Source organism: Pangasianodon hypophthalmus, chromosome 4 (assembly GCF_027358585.1).
Source record: "Pangasianodon hypophthalmus isolate fPanHyp1 chromosome 4, fPanHyp1.pri, whole genome shotgun sequence".
NCBI lineage: Eukaryota > Metazoa > Chordata > Actinopteri > Siluriformes > Pangasiidae > Pangasianodon > Pangasianodon hypophthalmus.
In genome coordinates, this window is record NC_069713.1 from 573,893 (window position 1) to 588,249 (window position 14,357).

At 39.7% G+C, this 14,357-nt stretch overlaps 1 protein-coding gene across 2 annotated transcripts in view; it reads right to left on the reverse strand.

Moving 5' to 3' along the window:
* LOC128318065 (uncharacterized) overlaps positions 1 to 14,357 on the reverse strand; it is a 147,165-nt gene that overhangs the window by 78,939 nt on the left and 53,869 nt on the right. The window lies entirely within an intron of this gene.

Consider the following 14,357-nt stretch of genomic DNA (forward strand, 5'->3'; position numbering starts at 1 on the left):
AAGCTAAGCCTGTTAAATTGTTGATTATTTGATAGTAACACAGTGAAAACTAATGCGTTTATAATCACATTTCCGATTCTGACGCTCAAAAGCACAACTCAACGTTTTAGAAAACAAATTCTGGCTCAGCTCTTAAATCATTATAGTCTCCTGCATTGTTTCTGCAACCAGGAGGTGCAGCTGATGTCACACTAACGTCTCTCACTCAGGAGTCTATAATTCATGTTTTATATCATATATGATCTGTATACGTACATTTTAAACAATATTGCTGTTTTACATTTCACTAAATGTTATTATACGCTTTTCTCTTTCCTTTATAATCACAACTGATTAAATAGCAGCATAAAATAAAAAGAAAAAAATATCAGTAAAGATCAAGATCAAGATATTTTACATGAATACATTTTGAAGTGTTTTTATTTTTTATTTACTGAAATGATTTCTAAACATATATGCTAACAAATGAGAAAAAAAACTAAAAGTACTGACACTTTCAGCCTCATCACTAAATCCAGAGTAAATAAACAGAATAAATCTAAAAGCCTCCATCCCGACAGGCTCCACCCCCTTTCCCCTGGTGACTGGTACACTGCTGCTGTTTGGCCTGTATTTGTATATGGAACCTGATTGGCTCTTATATTTGATGACGCAGTAACACTCTCCTGTAACTCAGGTTTGTTTCTTAATAGAAGGTGTAGGAGCCATTTCTTTATTTTTGTTTTGTTCTTTATTCTAATCTGCCTTTTTTATGAGAATGCCAATAAATAGGAAGGGGACCTGGTGGAGGTGTGGCTGACTGGGAGCGCACAGCTTTTTGACCTTGGGACCTTGCTTGCGGCTTGGGTTTCGGCTTGGGCTTGGGCTTGTTTGGCTGTTCTACCTTAAGCTAATTTTTGTTTATTTCAACAAGGAGCTGTAATATACAATTTTTACTTTAATAAAAAAAAAACACTAGTCTTTTTTGGCAAACCTCTCTTGGATCAATTTATTCGGAACCAGACACAAGCGTCAATCCTTTTGGCAAACAAAAGGAACTAATAGGACTATGGATAAATTGTCACAACATTCGTCAAAAAGCTAGCCTTTGGATCTTGGAAACATGGTGGATTACTTGCATTGACGTTCTCAAATGCACCGGAAGGCTGCAAAGGAACAAAGGAAAGGCTGATGCCGCATACAAGTAAAAAACACGAGGTTGCGGTAGGCCGCTTCTACTTTTAAGTTGTTTAAACACTAGGAAAGAAAGGATAAATGGCCCAAGGATCGTATGAATTCGTTAGATAATAATTTTGTTTGAATCTTGGACTGTTTTTTTTTTAATCGTATTTTTACCATGGTTAAGTAAAAACAACTTTAAAAGAATTGGTTTTAAGCGCTGCTTTTATGTGCACAGTTTGGTTAAAAACGATATTTAAAAGGTGATTTATTTTTTCGCGAGTTCTTAACGTAAAGCCATACTGCTTCGAGAGCTATATAAGCTTTTTTTTTTTTTCTCTTTTCCTGATTTCTGATAAGATGTTTGACACGGAAAACGCTGAAGGCACACCTGTGCAAGCGGATTTGGAAGATGAGATAGAAAACGCCAGTGAAAGTGCTTTATGTAACAGTAGAAAAACTAAACTTGGACAGCTTACAAGAAGGATGAATATAATAAAGGAATTAATGAAGGATGATTCAAATCTTAATGAAGTTAAAGAAAGTCTACTGAAGTATAGAGAGTCATTGGAAGAATTCGAAAATATTCATGAAGAGTATCAGCGCGTACTTAAAGAGAGTGAACGGAAAACTGATCAAGAGATGTGGTACGCACCTAAAAGAGAGATTAATAAAGCGTTTGTGAATGAGGTGGAGCAGTGGTTCGATTCACAGGAAGAAGATGATATTGACCCAGGCGATAGCGCATCTAAGAATGCAGCTGATGTAGAATCAAAGGTTTCCCAAACCTCCGCTTTAAGGCGTGCAGCAGCGGAGAAAGCTGCGCTTGAGGTGAAATTAGCGGCACTAAAAGAAAAACATGCCATTGTGCGTGAAGAGGAGGAATTGGCTAAAAAACAAGGAAAATTGAGGAAACAAAAGGAAATGTTAGCCCTCACAAGCGAATTAGAGGCAACCAATGCAAAGGTTACTATACTATCAGAAACTAGAAGTGAAGTCTCAGCAGAAGATGGAATGAATGAGCTCCTAGAAAAAACACTAAAATTACAAGGGTCAAAGGAATCTATTGGAAAAGAACCTGATAAATTAAAGCTGGAAAAGGTACAAAAACATGGCAAAGGCACCCAAGATGTTAGTGTTAGACTCAAAGCTCATGCCCTTCCTCCTATTCCTGTGCATCTTCATCCCCAAAAAGAGCAACCGCATTTTCTTCCAACATTGCGGTCCCCAATCTGGCCGGATCAATCACGGCACCCATCCTCAACACAACCAGTGCAAACCTGGTCACAGCACATTAGTAGCCAGACCTATGAGTCTTCGCAGCCGCATGCTTCAGCACACCACATGCAACCCTCTCTTATCTCAACTCGGCGTACCCAAGACCCATCCCAGCTTTACCATCCTCAAGGTGATACATCCATCAACCATCTAGATGGACCGCCTGTAGGGACTTCACAGGACGATGTCCATCTCTATGACATTCTTCAGAGGCAGAATGACATCACAGCTTCTATAAGTCTTAAGACAGCAAGATAAGTCTTCTCTACCATGAAAGGAGATAAAGGTATTCAATAATGATCCAATTGAGTACAGATCGTTTATCAGCTCATTTGAGCACATTATAGAAAGCAAAACGGAACATGCAAAGGATAAACTGTATTATCTGGAACAATATACTTCAGGTCAGTCCAAAGAATTGGTTAGAACATGTCTCTTCTTGGAACCAGAGAGAGGCTTTGCAAAAGCTAAAGAATTGCTCCAAGAGCACTTTGGAAACGAATATCAAATCTCAAGTGCATACATTAATAAAGCGTTGTCATGGAACTCCATTAGAGCCGAGGATCCCCAGTCACTGAAATCATATTCTCTATACCTGAGAGTTTGTTTGAATGCCATGGAGGAAATTGCTTATATGGATGAATTAGACTTGTCTTCTAATCTCAAATTGCTGGTCAGCAAATTGCCTTACAGATTAAGAGAAAGATGGAGAGTTGAGGCTTGCAATCTTCAAGAGTTAACCAGGCAGAGAGCCACATTCAACATTCCACATTCATTCTAGTCGAGTTTATTGAAAGACAAGTTAAAATCCTTGCAGACCCTGTGTTTGGCGATATTCAAAATTCTTCACTTACTAGTCAGAGCTTGAAGTCCACACATTCCAGGTCTGTGTCAAAATCTAAATTTACCAACGTCGCAACCATTGATGTTAACCTTCCCTCCCAAAAGCAACGGAACAGTACCCCATTCATTCAAAGTAAACCTTTTTGCCTGTTCTGCTCAGGAGAACACCTACTGAGTACCTGCTCTTGGTTCAAAAGGAAACGACACACTGAGAAAATCTGATTTTTGAAAGAAAGAGATATTTGTTTTGCATGATTTTTGTTTCAGGACAAAAACTGTACCCAGCGCCAGTCATGCACATTTTGTGGAAAGTTGCACCCTACAGCACTACACATAGGTAAGGTAGAACAAAACAAAGAAACAGAAAAGCAAGAAGCAATTGAAGGGTCAAAGGTAGAAAAGACCAAGCCAGCCTCCCTCACCGCATGTGGGCGTATTGGGGCCGGTTACGAGCAGTGCGTTATGTCCATAGTACCTGTACAGGTAAAATCAAGCAAAGGTAACAAGACAATACAAACCTATGCATTTCTTGACCCTGGCAGTTCTGCCTCTTTTTGTACAGATAAACTGATGCAGCAACTAAATTTGCAAGGAAAGAAAACAAACATCTTGTTACACACAATGGGCCAGGAGAGGACTGTGTCCACTAATGCCTTCACTGGGTTGGAAGTAAGTGGACTCCATGACCGTGTGTTTATAGCCCTGCCAGAAGTATACACTCAGGCTAGAATTCCCGTGACAAAGAAAAACATCCCTAATCAAAATGATTTGTCGCAGTGGCCTTACCTTAAGGATGTAAAAATTTCCACCATCAATGCAGACATTGGGTTGCTCATAGGAATGAATGCTCCCAAAGCAATTGAGCCTTGGCAAATTATAAATAGTCAAGGAGAAGGCCCATATGCCGTGAGAACATTGTTAGGATGGGTAGTTAATGGGCCACTGAGAGCAGAAACTCAAAGCAACATTCACTCTCTCAGAGTCAATAGGATTTCAGTGCATAATCTACAGGAGATGTTAATTGCACAGTACAACACTGATTTCAGTGAAAAGGCTTGCGAGGAAGTAAAGGAAATGTCTATCAAAGACAGGCGTTTTATGAAAGTAGCTGACGAATCTGCCAAAATTGTGGATGGACATTACAGTCTAAAGTTGCCCTTTAGAAGGGATGATTGTGCATTTCCCAATAACCGCTGCATTGCAGAGCAATGTCTACAGAGCCTGAAAAGGAAATTCAGTAAGAACAAGACATTCAAAGAGGAATACGTCACTTTCATGAATGACATGCTTACTAAAGGGTATGCTGAAACAGTACCAGATGAGCAGGTAATAAGAACGGACGGACAGGTGTGGTACCTGCCCCACCATGGGGTCTATCACCCAAAGAAGAAAAAGTTAAGAGTAGTCTTTGATTGTGGAGCATCCTTCTGTGGAAAGGCTTTGAATGCAGAATTACTTAAAGGGCCTGATTTAACTAACAGCCTCATAGATGTGCTCAACAGATTCCGGCAGGAGCAAGTAGGACTGATGGCAGACATTACTGCCATGTTCCACCAAGTAAAAGTCCACGGTAGTGATGCTGACTTCCTGAGGTTTCTATGGTGGACAGGGGGAGAGGAGTCACAACTGCCTGTGGAGCACAGAATGACTGTTCATCTCTTTGGGGCAACATCATCCCCCAGCTGTGCAAGCTATGCACTCAGGAGAACAGACGAGGATAACAGAGAACATTTCAGTCCTGAGGTAATAAATACTGTTCTGCATAATTTCTATGTCAATGATCTTTTGAAATCTGTATCTACTGCAGAAGCGGCAACGCAGCTCATTTCAGACGTCACTTCACTCTGCCACAGAGGGGGCTTCCATCTTTCAAAATGGGCCACAAACAGCAGAGAGGTGCTTGCTTCTATTCCAGTGGAGGACAGAGTCAAAGAAATGATGGAGCTCAATCTTGACAAAGATGAACTTCCAACTGAAAGAGCCTTAGGTCTTCAATGGTGCATCGAAAGTGACAACTTTACTTTCAAAGTGCAGCCAAAACCTCAGCCACTCACAAGAAGAGGAATGTTATCAATGGTCTGTTCAATTTATGACCCCCTTGGTTTCTTAACCCTAACAGCAAAATTCATGTTGCAACAGCTGTGTAAGATGAACCTCGGCTGGGACAAAGAGGTACCCCCTGGCATCCGTGAGCAATGGTCAAAATGATCAGCTGGCTTCCCGCAGATGTCAAACTTCAAAGTACAACGCTGCTTTAAGTCATCAGGATTTGGGTCAGTGACGCATGCCCAGTTACACCATTTTTCAGACGCCAGTGACCAAGGTTATGGAACAGCTTCCTATTTGAGACTCGTAAATGGCGAGAACAACATCCATGTCACCCTGGTGATGGGAAAAGGACGTGTTGCTCCACTTAAAAGAATGACCATTCCAAGAATGGAACTTGCAGCTGCTACGCTGGCTACAAAGGTGAATAAAATGCTCATGTCTAGCTTACATCTTGACCGTTCCATGTTCTGGACGGACAGCCAGTCTGTAATTAAATACATATCAAATGAACACTCCAGATACAAAACATTTGTCGCCAACAGAGTTGCAGCAATCAGAGACGCGAGTGAACTCTCCCAGTGGAACTACATTGACTCCAAGTCCAATCCTGCTGATGACACCACTAGGGGCAAATGGCAGAGAAATTCTTAAACAACAAAAGATGGCTACATGGACCAGAAATCCTATGGGAGAATAAACAGAAATGGTCAGTCAAGAGCAAGCCAATCTCTTCACTTGCACCTGATGACCCTGAGGTAAAAAGAACACACACAGTGAACACAATAATCTGCACTAAGGAAGACAATGCAACACATAGACTAATAACATACTTTTCTGACTGGACAAAACTAAGAGTTGCCGTTTCTTGGTTCTTAAAATTAAAAGAAACTTTGCAAAAATTGGTCCAAATGAGAAAACAGAATAAAGTCAATACAAAGAGCATGACAAACAGACCTGATCACAAACTAGGTGGTCAGAAAGTGAATGTGAAAGATTTAAAAGCAGCTGAACTTGCTATTGTTCACTTTGTCCAATCACAGTTTTTCCCTGATGAATTTAAAATGCTTGCAACAAAGACAGCCGAAGTAAAAAGGGAAAGCACACTGAACAGACTTGATCCAACTCTGACAGACGGCATAATAAGAGTAGGGGGGAGGCTACATAAGATGACCATAGGGGAAGAAAGTAAGTTTCCAGCCATAATCCCTAAAAACTCGCATGTATCCACTCTTATTTTGCGGCATGTACATAAAACAACAGGTCACGGTGGAAGAAGCCATATGCTGTCTGAACTTCACAGAAAATATTGGATTGTTAATGCAAATTCATCAGCCAGGAAAATTCTGTCTAAGTGTGTTGTGTGCAGACGATACAGGGCCCGAGTTGGACAACAGAAGATGTCTGACTTGCCTCAGGAGAGACTTCAGCCTGACTTACCTCCATTTACCAATACTGGAGTCGACTACTTTGGTCCCTTCGAAATTAAGAGAGGAAGGACGCTGGTGAAAAGGTATGGTGTGTTGTTCACCTGCATGACAAGCAGAGCCATTCACATTGAAGTAGCCAGCTCCTTAGACACTAGTTCATGCATCAATGCTTTGAGACGCTTCATTTGTAGAAGGGGGCAAGTGAAGTATCTTCGTTCTGACAATGGGACCAACTTTGTTGGTGCCAAAAGTGAACTGCAAAAGGCCTTTTCTGCAATAGATTCAGACAAAATACAAAATGCACTGAGGGAACGGGGCATAGAATGGACATTTAACCCACCAGGTGCATCCCATCATGGAGGCATATGGGAAAGGCTGATAAGCTCTGTAAGACAGGTGCTGCATTCTGTGCTCAAGCAGCAGACTTTAGATGAGGAGAGGTTACAAACAGTTTTATGTGAGGTGGAAGCTATTTTGGACAGTCGTCCTCTAACCACAATCACAAACGACCCACAAGATTTGCAACCACTAACCCCAAATGACCTTCTGCTCCTCAATGCTAGGCCATTTCGCCCTCCAGGTGTTTTCATCAAAAGTGACTTGTACCCCAAACGCAGCTGGAGGCAGATACAATATCTAACCAACCTCTTTTGGAGACGCTGGACATTAGAATATTTGCCACTGCTCCAAGAACGCCAAAAGTGGAACATTAAAAAAAAAAGAAACTTGCAGTGTGGTGACATCATTTTGGTGGTGGATCCAACTTCACCAAGAGGTTCCAGGATTCTAGGAAGAATAATTGAAGTCTACCCTGACAAAAAAGGACTGGTACGAACAGTAAAAATTAAGACCCAAACCAACATAATTGAGAGACCAATAACAAAACTGTGTCTGATGTTGAATGGTGATGAAGATGAGCCATAGGACGAAGAACATAATGACAAAGTTATTTATTATCTTTACCCAAACTATGTTTATTAGTAACATTTTTTGAGGCTCCTATTTTGTAATGTAATAATTGTTTTGTTAAACAAATACAATTAGGGGCTGGTTATGTAGGAGCCATTTGGGTTTGGGCTTGGGCTTGTTTGGCTGTTCTACCTTAAGCTAATTTTTGTTTATTTCAACAAGGAGCTGTAATATACAATTTTTACTTTAATAAAAAAAAAACACTAGTCTTTTTTGGCAAACCTCTCTTGGATCAATTTATTCGGAACCAGACACAAGCGTGAAAAATCCCCAGTCAACACCAACGTGGCAAACAAAAGGAACTAATAGGACTATGGATAAATTGTCACAACAGAAGGATTTTCACACTTTGATCCTCTGAACTCTGAAATTAAATCCTGAGAAAGTAAATGTAATTAATCCTAAAACATGTTTAATAGAGGTTTGTAAGACTGTAAGAGGAACTCGCTGAGCCCAGTGTGAGCAGTGAGACTGAAATCACACTCACCTGTGATGAACGTGAGGATGAATAAAAGCAGGACCTGGTGAGGAACCCTGCAGGACTCCATGTCTGAGACACAACACCACCAGCAGCACTGCACAGGTGAGAACAGGTGAGGAATTAACCAGGTACCTAAACACAATAAGTGCAGTGGGAAAGCTTAAGAACAAAGAACGACATGGAGAGTAGAGACAGGAACCTGACACACCATACACACACACACACACACACACACACACACACACACACACACACACACACACAGTCACACACACAGTCACACATACACACACACACAGTCTCTCTCTCTCTCTCTCTCTCTCTCTCTCACACACACACACACACCTAACACTGGAGCTGTGACGGCTAAGTGAGGGGCTAGTAATTACTAAGATTGATTAATATTTATTTGTAGCTATCTACTTCATAAAACTTTGTAACCTCATCAACTGAAAATTACTACTACTACTACTACTAATAATAATAATAATAAGCTATGATAAAAGTTATAATTTAGGGAGAGCGTTCATCTTAATTACAGCCTGGACTATTTTTCAACAGCTGCCTTTGTTCAGACTAAATGTGGAGCAAAATTAAGTTTAAATAACTCAGAAATATTTCTTGATACAACCACACCAAGATATGTGACACTGTCTGGGGCTAATTTAAATGGATAAGCAGAAAAGGAAGATAGTTTTGCAGCTTGATTTATAGGAAATAGCTCACTCTTGGAAAGATTGACATTATATCCTGTCATAGTGCTGAAACGCTCAAATACAGCCACAACATGAGGAAGAGAATTATGTGGATCTGAGATATACAGGAGCAGGTCATCTGCGTATAATGATAATTTACGCTCTCTGCCCCTCTAATAATTCCCTGAATAACTGATGTTGATCTCAGCAAAACAGCTAAAGGTTCAATCGCTACTGTGAAAAGTGGGGACACATGGGGCCTCCCTGTCTAGTTCCCCTGTGTAATGGAAGAAATTGTGAACTAATATTATTAGTGATGACAGATGAGGAGGGAAAAGCATACAGAAATTTTACCCATGATAAGAACTTTGGGCCCAAACCGAATTTCTTTAAACAGCTGAAAAGATCCACTTCTCTCTATCAAAAGCTTTTTCAGCATCTAGAGATATTATAATTTCTGGTATAAGCTTATTTATATAAAGGGAGTAAATAATATCAAATACTCTGTGAATATTAAAAAAAGAAAATCGATTTTTTATGAATCCGGTCTGGTCCGGTGTTATGATGGAAGGTAGAACATTCTCCAATCTTCGGGTTAAAACTTTTGCCAATATTTTACAATCCACATTAAGCAACGACACAGGCCAAAACGATCCACAGTTAAGGAGATCTTTCCCTTTCTTAAGTAGCACTGAAACTGCTGCTGGATAAAATGTATGTGGAAGACGGTCTACAAGAAATGATTCCTCACATACTGCCAGTAAAAGAGGTTTTAGTTTTCCCTTGAACATTTTTAAAAATTCTACTGTGAAACCATCAGGGTCTGGGGTTTTTGAGTTTTGCATATTTAAAAGAGCCAAATTAAGTTCTTCTAGGTTTAGGGGCTTCTCTGGTTCTGCTTCATCATCTACAAGAATTTGGGGGAAAAAAAATCAAGGTCGGATGGGTCGTGCTCAATTTCAGACGAATATAAGGAAGTATAGAATTGTTTTAAAAACTGAATTCATTTCTTTTTCATCCTTTGTGACTTTACCATCATCCTTACAGATGTACGTTATTATATTAGAAGGTGATCTGTGTGAGAATTTGAACGCTAATACAATTTAGAACGAGATTGAAGAAGTCGTTCCGTTTGTTCAGTTGTTATTCGGTCAGTCTCAGTTTGCAGCCTTGTTCTTTCTGTAAAAAGTTCAGATGAAGGCTTAGTTGTGGGTTTTGAGTCTAATTGTTTAATCTGAGTGATGAGATCATTCCAGTGCTGTTTACTTTTCTTTTTTTACTCTCCCAAGATGAAATGAAATTATTTCCTCCATCAAGCAAGCTTTTAAAGAGTGTAGCTTCACTCTCATCTGGAGAATGGTTGAGAGATAAAAAAGACATCAATTTATAAATGTTGCCTTTTTTCACTTTTTTCACAAAACCACAAAGCTAAAGCAGCAATAAAACCGGAAGTGAAAAAACAGGTGTTCTTCCTGAAAGCGCTGAAGCAAGCACACACACCACAGACACACACACCACACACACCACACACAGACACACACACACACACCACAGACACACACACCACAGACACACACACACACCACAGACACACACACCACACACACACACAGCTCCTACACAGCCAAAGCACCTTAACTTTCTACAAAACGATTATTTTAAATAGATCAGTAACAAAACAAACACACAACAATTCATAGTATCTGTGAGTATACAGGCTAAAAAATGGCAATATCGATCGAAGTTTAAAGAGATAATAATAATAATAAAAATAATAATAATAATAATAATATAGATTCTTAGAAAAGGTTTTTTTGTAAATGTATTTTTATCCGGCTTAAAACTTTTTAGAGTCTCATATATATATATATGAGACTCTAAAAAGTATATATATACACACACATATTTATATAAATCTTTTAGCCTGTATACTGATAGATACTGTCAATTGCTGTTGTTCGTTTTGTGACTTATTTAATTAAAATGATCGTTGTGTAGAAAGTTAAGCTGCTTTTTACGTGCCGCTTCATTAACCGTGCTTTCAGGAGGAGCAGTGAGATTACTCGCAGTGTCAGGAGCCTTTCTGTTGTTTATCCTGAGACAGCAAGCTCACTACATTAACGCTATTTTCTCTAGTAAATACACCACCTTTTGGCGTTTATTAGCAAAAACAATAAAAACACTAAACACTACTCAAAATAACAATCCGGTATTTCTGTACAACTATTTACAGAACTATTTACTGTCGGGTGTTTTATTTATTTATTTATTTATTTATTTTCCACAGCGGCTATTTTACAGAAACTCTTCATGACGAGTTTATTAAAAGTGCAGCTCTGTATTGACACATAAACTCATCTCAGTCGCTTAAACTGTAATATTTATATAACATGTGTGTTATAATATCTGTAATTAACTCACCGTGTGAAGGTTAAACACTCGGTTTGATCCACTCCGCTCCGTGCCACTGAAGCTTCACCTTTTACACTTTCAGTTTCGATTCAGAGCGAGTAAATCTCACGCATGCGCACTTCACTCCCACAGCTAGTGATCTGTAACAGCCTGCATCAGTCTTTTACAGGTTTTTTAAAGTTGTTTTTTCTCAGTCAGTTTTAGCGCTTATTCCTCTCCGCTGTTAATATTTTATTGAACTAGACACAAACTACATGAATTACAAATCGAGCTAACACATTTTTCCACTTGTGGTGCATAAATATTCCCACCCTTTAGAAATGTTGGTCCAGTGATACATGATAAACAATGTGCATTATGAAATATAGGCATCCAGTAAAACAGCTGTGTTTAATTTTAAAAACTGTGAGAAACTGAGTTTAATCATACTTTTATTCAGTGTCCTACAAAATTAATGACACTGAAAATACGGAGACAAAAAATAAACAAAAAAACAAAATTTGTACCATTTTACAGTTTTAAAGCTTCAGTACAAATTTACCGCTGTTGTTTCCATTCTCCATGAGTTTTTAATTGTTATAAAAATACAGATGATATCCGCAATATATCATAGAAAAGTATATAGTCACATCATTTATCACATTATTATGTCATACTGCACAGCCCTATATGACACACACACACACACACACACACACACACATTAAGCTTTTGTCACAAAGGGGAAGGTCAGTATTTCAACATTTAGAGAGTAATCCTGCACTAAAGTAATGCCACACTTTGATTTCGTGTTGTAGCTCATGATCTTATTTGCATGTTGTTGTGGCTTCTGTAAACTGCAGGACTGATGTTATGGTTTAGATAGAAAAGGGGAGCTAAGATTAATTTATAGGTATAGAACAGATACTCATGCTTTTCTTCTGAGATACACTGACCAACCAAATTCTAAAACTCACCAACCCCATTCTAAAACTGTGTTCTGAGATGCTTTTCTGCTCACCTTGGTTGTAAACAGTGGTTATTTGAGTAATTTGAGTGAATTATTTGAGTGGTTGTTTGAGCGTTCCTGTCACCTGAATTAATGAGCAGGTGTACAGGTGTTCCTAATAAATTGGTCAGTAAGTGGACTTTACAGTGCGCGGTCAGCGGTCTCAGAATTGGTTGTGGGTGTATGGGGTGGCCTGGGTGGGTGTTTAAAAAGTACAATGTTCATAAACAATATCTGTGATGAGGAGCTGCTTTGCATTCATTTTATATTTAAAGGGGTCCCTGGCTGCAACATCTACTGCTTGAGGCATTTCTGTGCACTGTGTTTGCCTCAAGATTATTTTAGAGTTCTGAAATTATTTTTATAGATCTAGGTCTAGATTTGTATACAGTCAGATCCGTAAGTATTTGGACAGTGACACAACTTTCTTAATTTTGCTTCTGTACACCGCCACAAGGGATTTGAAATGAAGCAATCAAGATGTGATTGAAGTGTAGACTTTCAGCTTGGGGTTTAACAAAAATATTGCATTAACCATTTAGGAATTACAGCCATTTTTTAATGGAGTCCCTCAATTTTCACAGGCTCAAAAGTAACTGGACAAACTAAAATAATCATAAATGTTAGGATTCTAAAATAATGCTGAAGACCTACCTCCACATGTTTGAGTGGCTCACCACCCATGAAGGATGGCGTAAAAGGGACTGGGCCCAAGTGCTTGCACCATTCCTCACTGGGGAGGCCCAGCTGGCCTACTACACCCTTGCACCAGGGGTGACTGCTGATTATGACATCCTCAAAGAAGAAATCCTGGTGCGGTGTGGTCTCTCCTCCTCCAACACGGTGGCAGAGTTCCACAAGTGGACCTACAATCCCAAAACCACCCCCAGAGCCCTGCTCTGCATCACGAAACACTGCCTGCAACCAGGTGACCGCTACGAAAGTAGCCGAGAAGTCACCGTGGATTTTTTCATGAGAACTCTGCTGCCCAAAGAGTGCAAGAGATGATCAAAGCACTAAAGTGGCCAGGATGAGAGCCCCTGACAACCCCAGAGAGATGATCGAAGCACTAGCATGTACCCAGACGACAGCACCGAAGACACCGGTCCCCCACTGTGCTGCACCGCGAGTCTACAACCACCACGCTTCCGGGACGCCTCCCGACCCCGTGCCACCACCACTCCTCCCTGCTCACCTGTGCCACCGCGACCCTATATATAGCTACATATATATAGCGACCCTCCTGTCCCATTCCTCACTGCAGCCCACAGTCCAGAAAGCCAGCCACACCCACTCTCCCTCCACCAGCATCACCATTCCCCATCACAACTCCACTAAATAAATTAATACACATTTGTTTGCACTAACCCTGCCTGTTCAGAGTCTATGTTCTGCTTGCTTGCTCTCTCTCTCTCTCTCTCTCTCTACGTTTTATATATATATATTTATTACACACACACATACATATATTAATCCAAGAGATTAATTACTTACCAAGAGTTCAAATAAGTTCCAGGAAAATCTACATATTCTTATATGTATATATATATATATAATGTACATTTGCTTGTATGTGCACTTTAGTTTTGCAAAGATTTTGGACTGGTCCTCGTAACCCAGTATACAACAAACACAAATGCAGCAGCAAGATTTCACTCCTCTTTTAAATTCAATTAAATTTTATTTCATTTATATAGCGCTTTTAACAATGGACACTGTCACAAAGCAGCTTTACAGAAATCCAGATATAGATTTAGATCCCTAATGAGAAAGTCAGAGGCAATGGTGGCAAGAAAAAACTCTCTGAAATGACATGAGGAAGAAACCTTGAGAGGAACCAGACTGAGAGGAAACACCTCCTCACTGCTCATCCACAGCTGCATACTATAAAGTCAAACAGTACTGAGTGTGTGTAAAACTGCTAAAGTTACTTGACATGAGCATGTATGCTACGACTTCCTATTGGGCTGCTGTTGTCAAAATTAGCGTCCAGGGATGTAGGAAGTCAACACAAAGAATAAATTAATGAAAAAGAAATTAAAGATGTTTTTAGAATC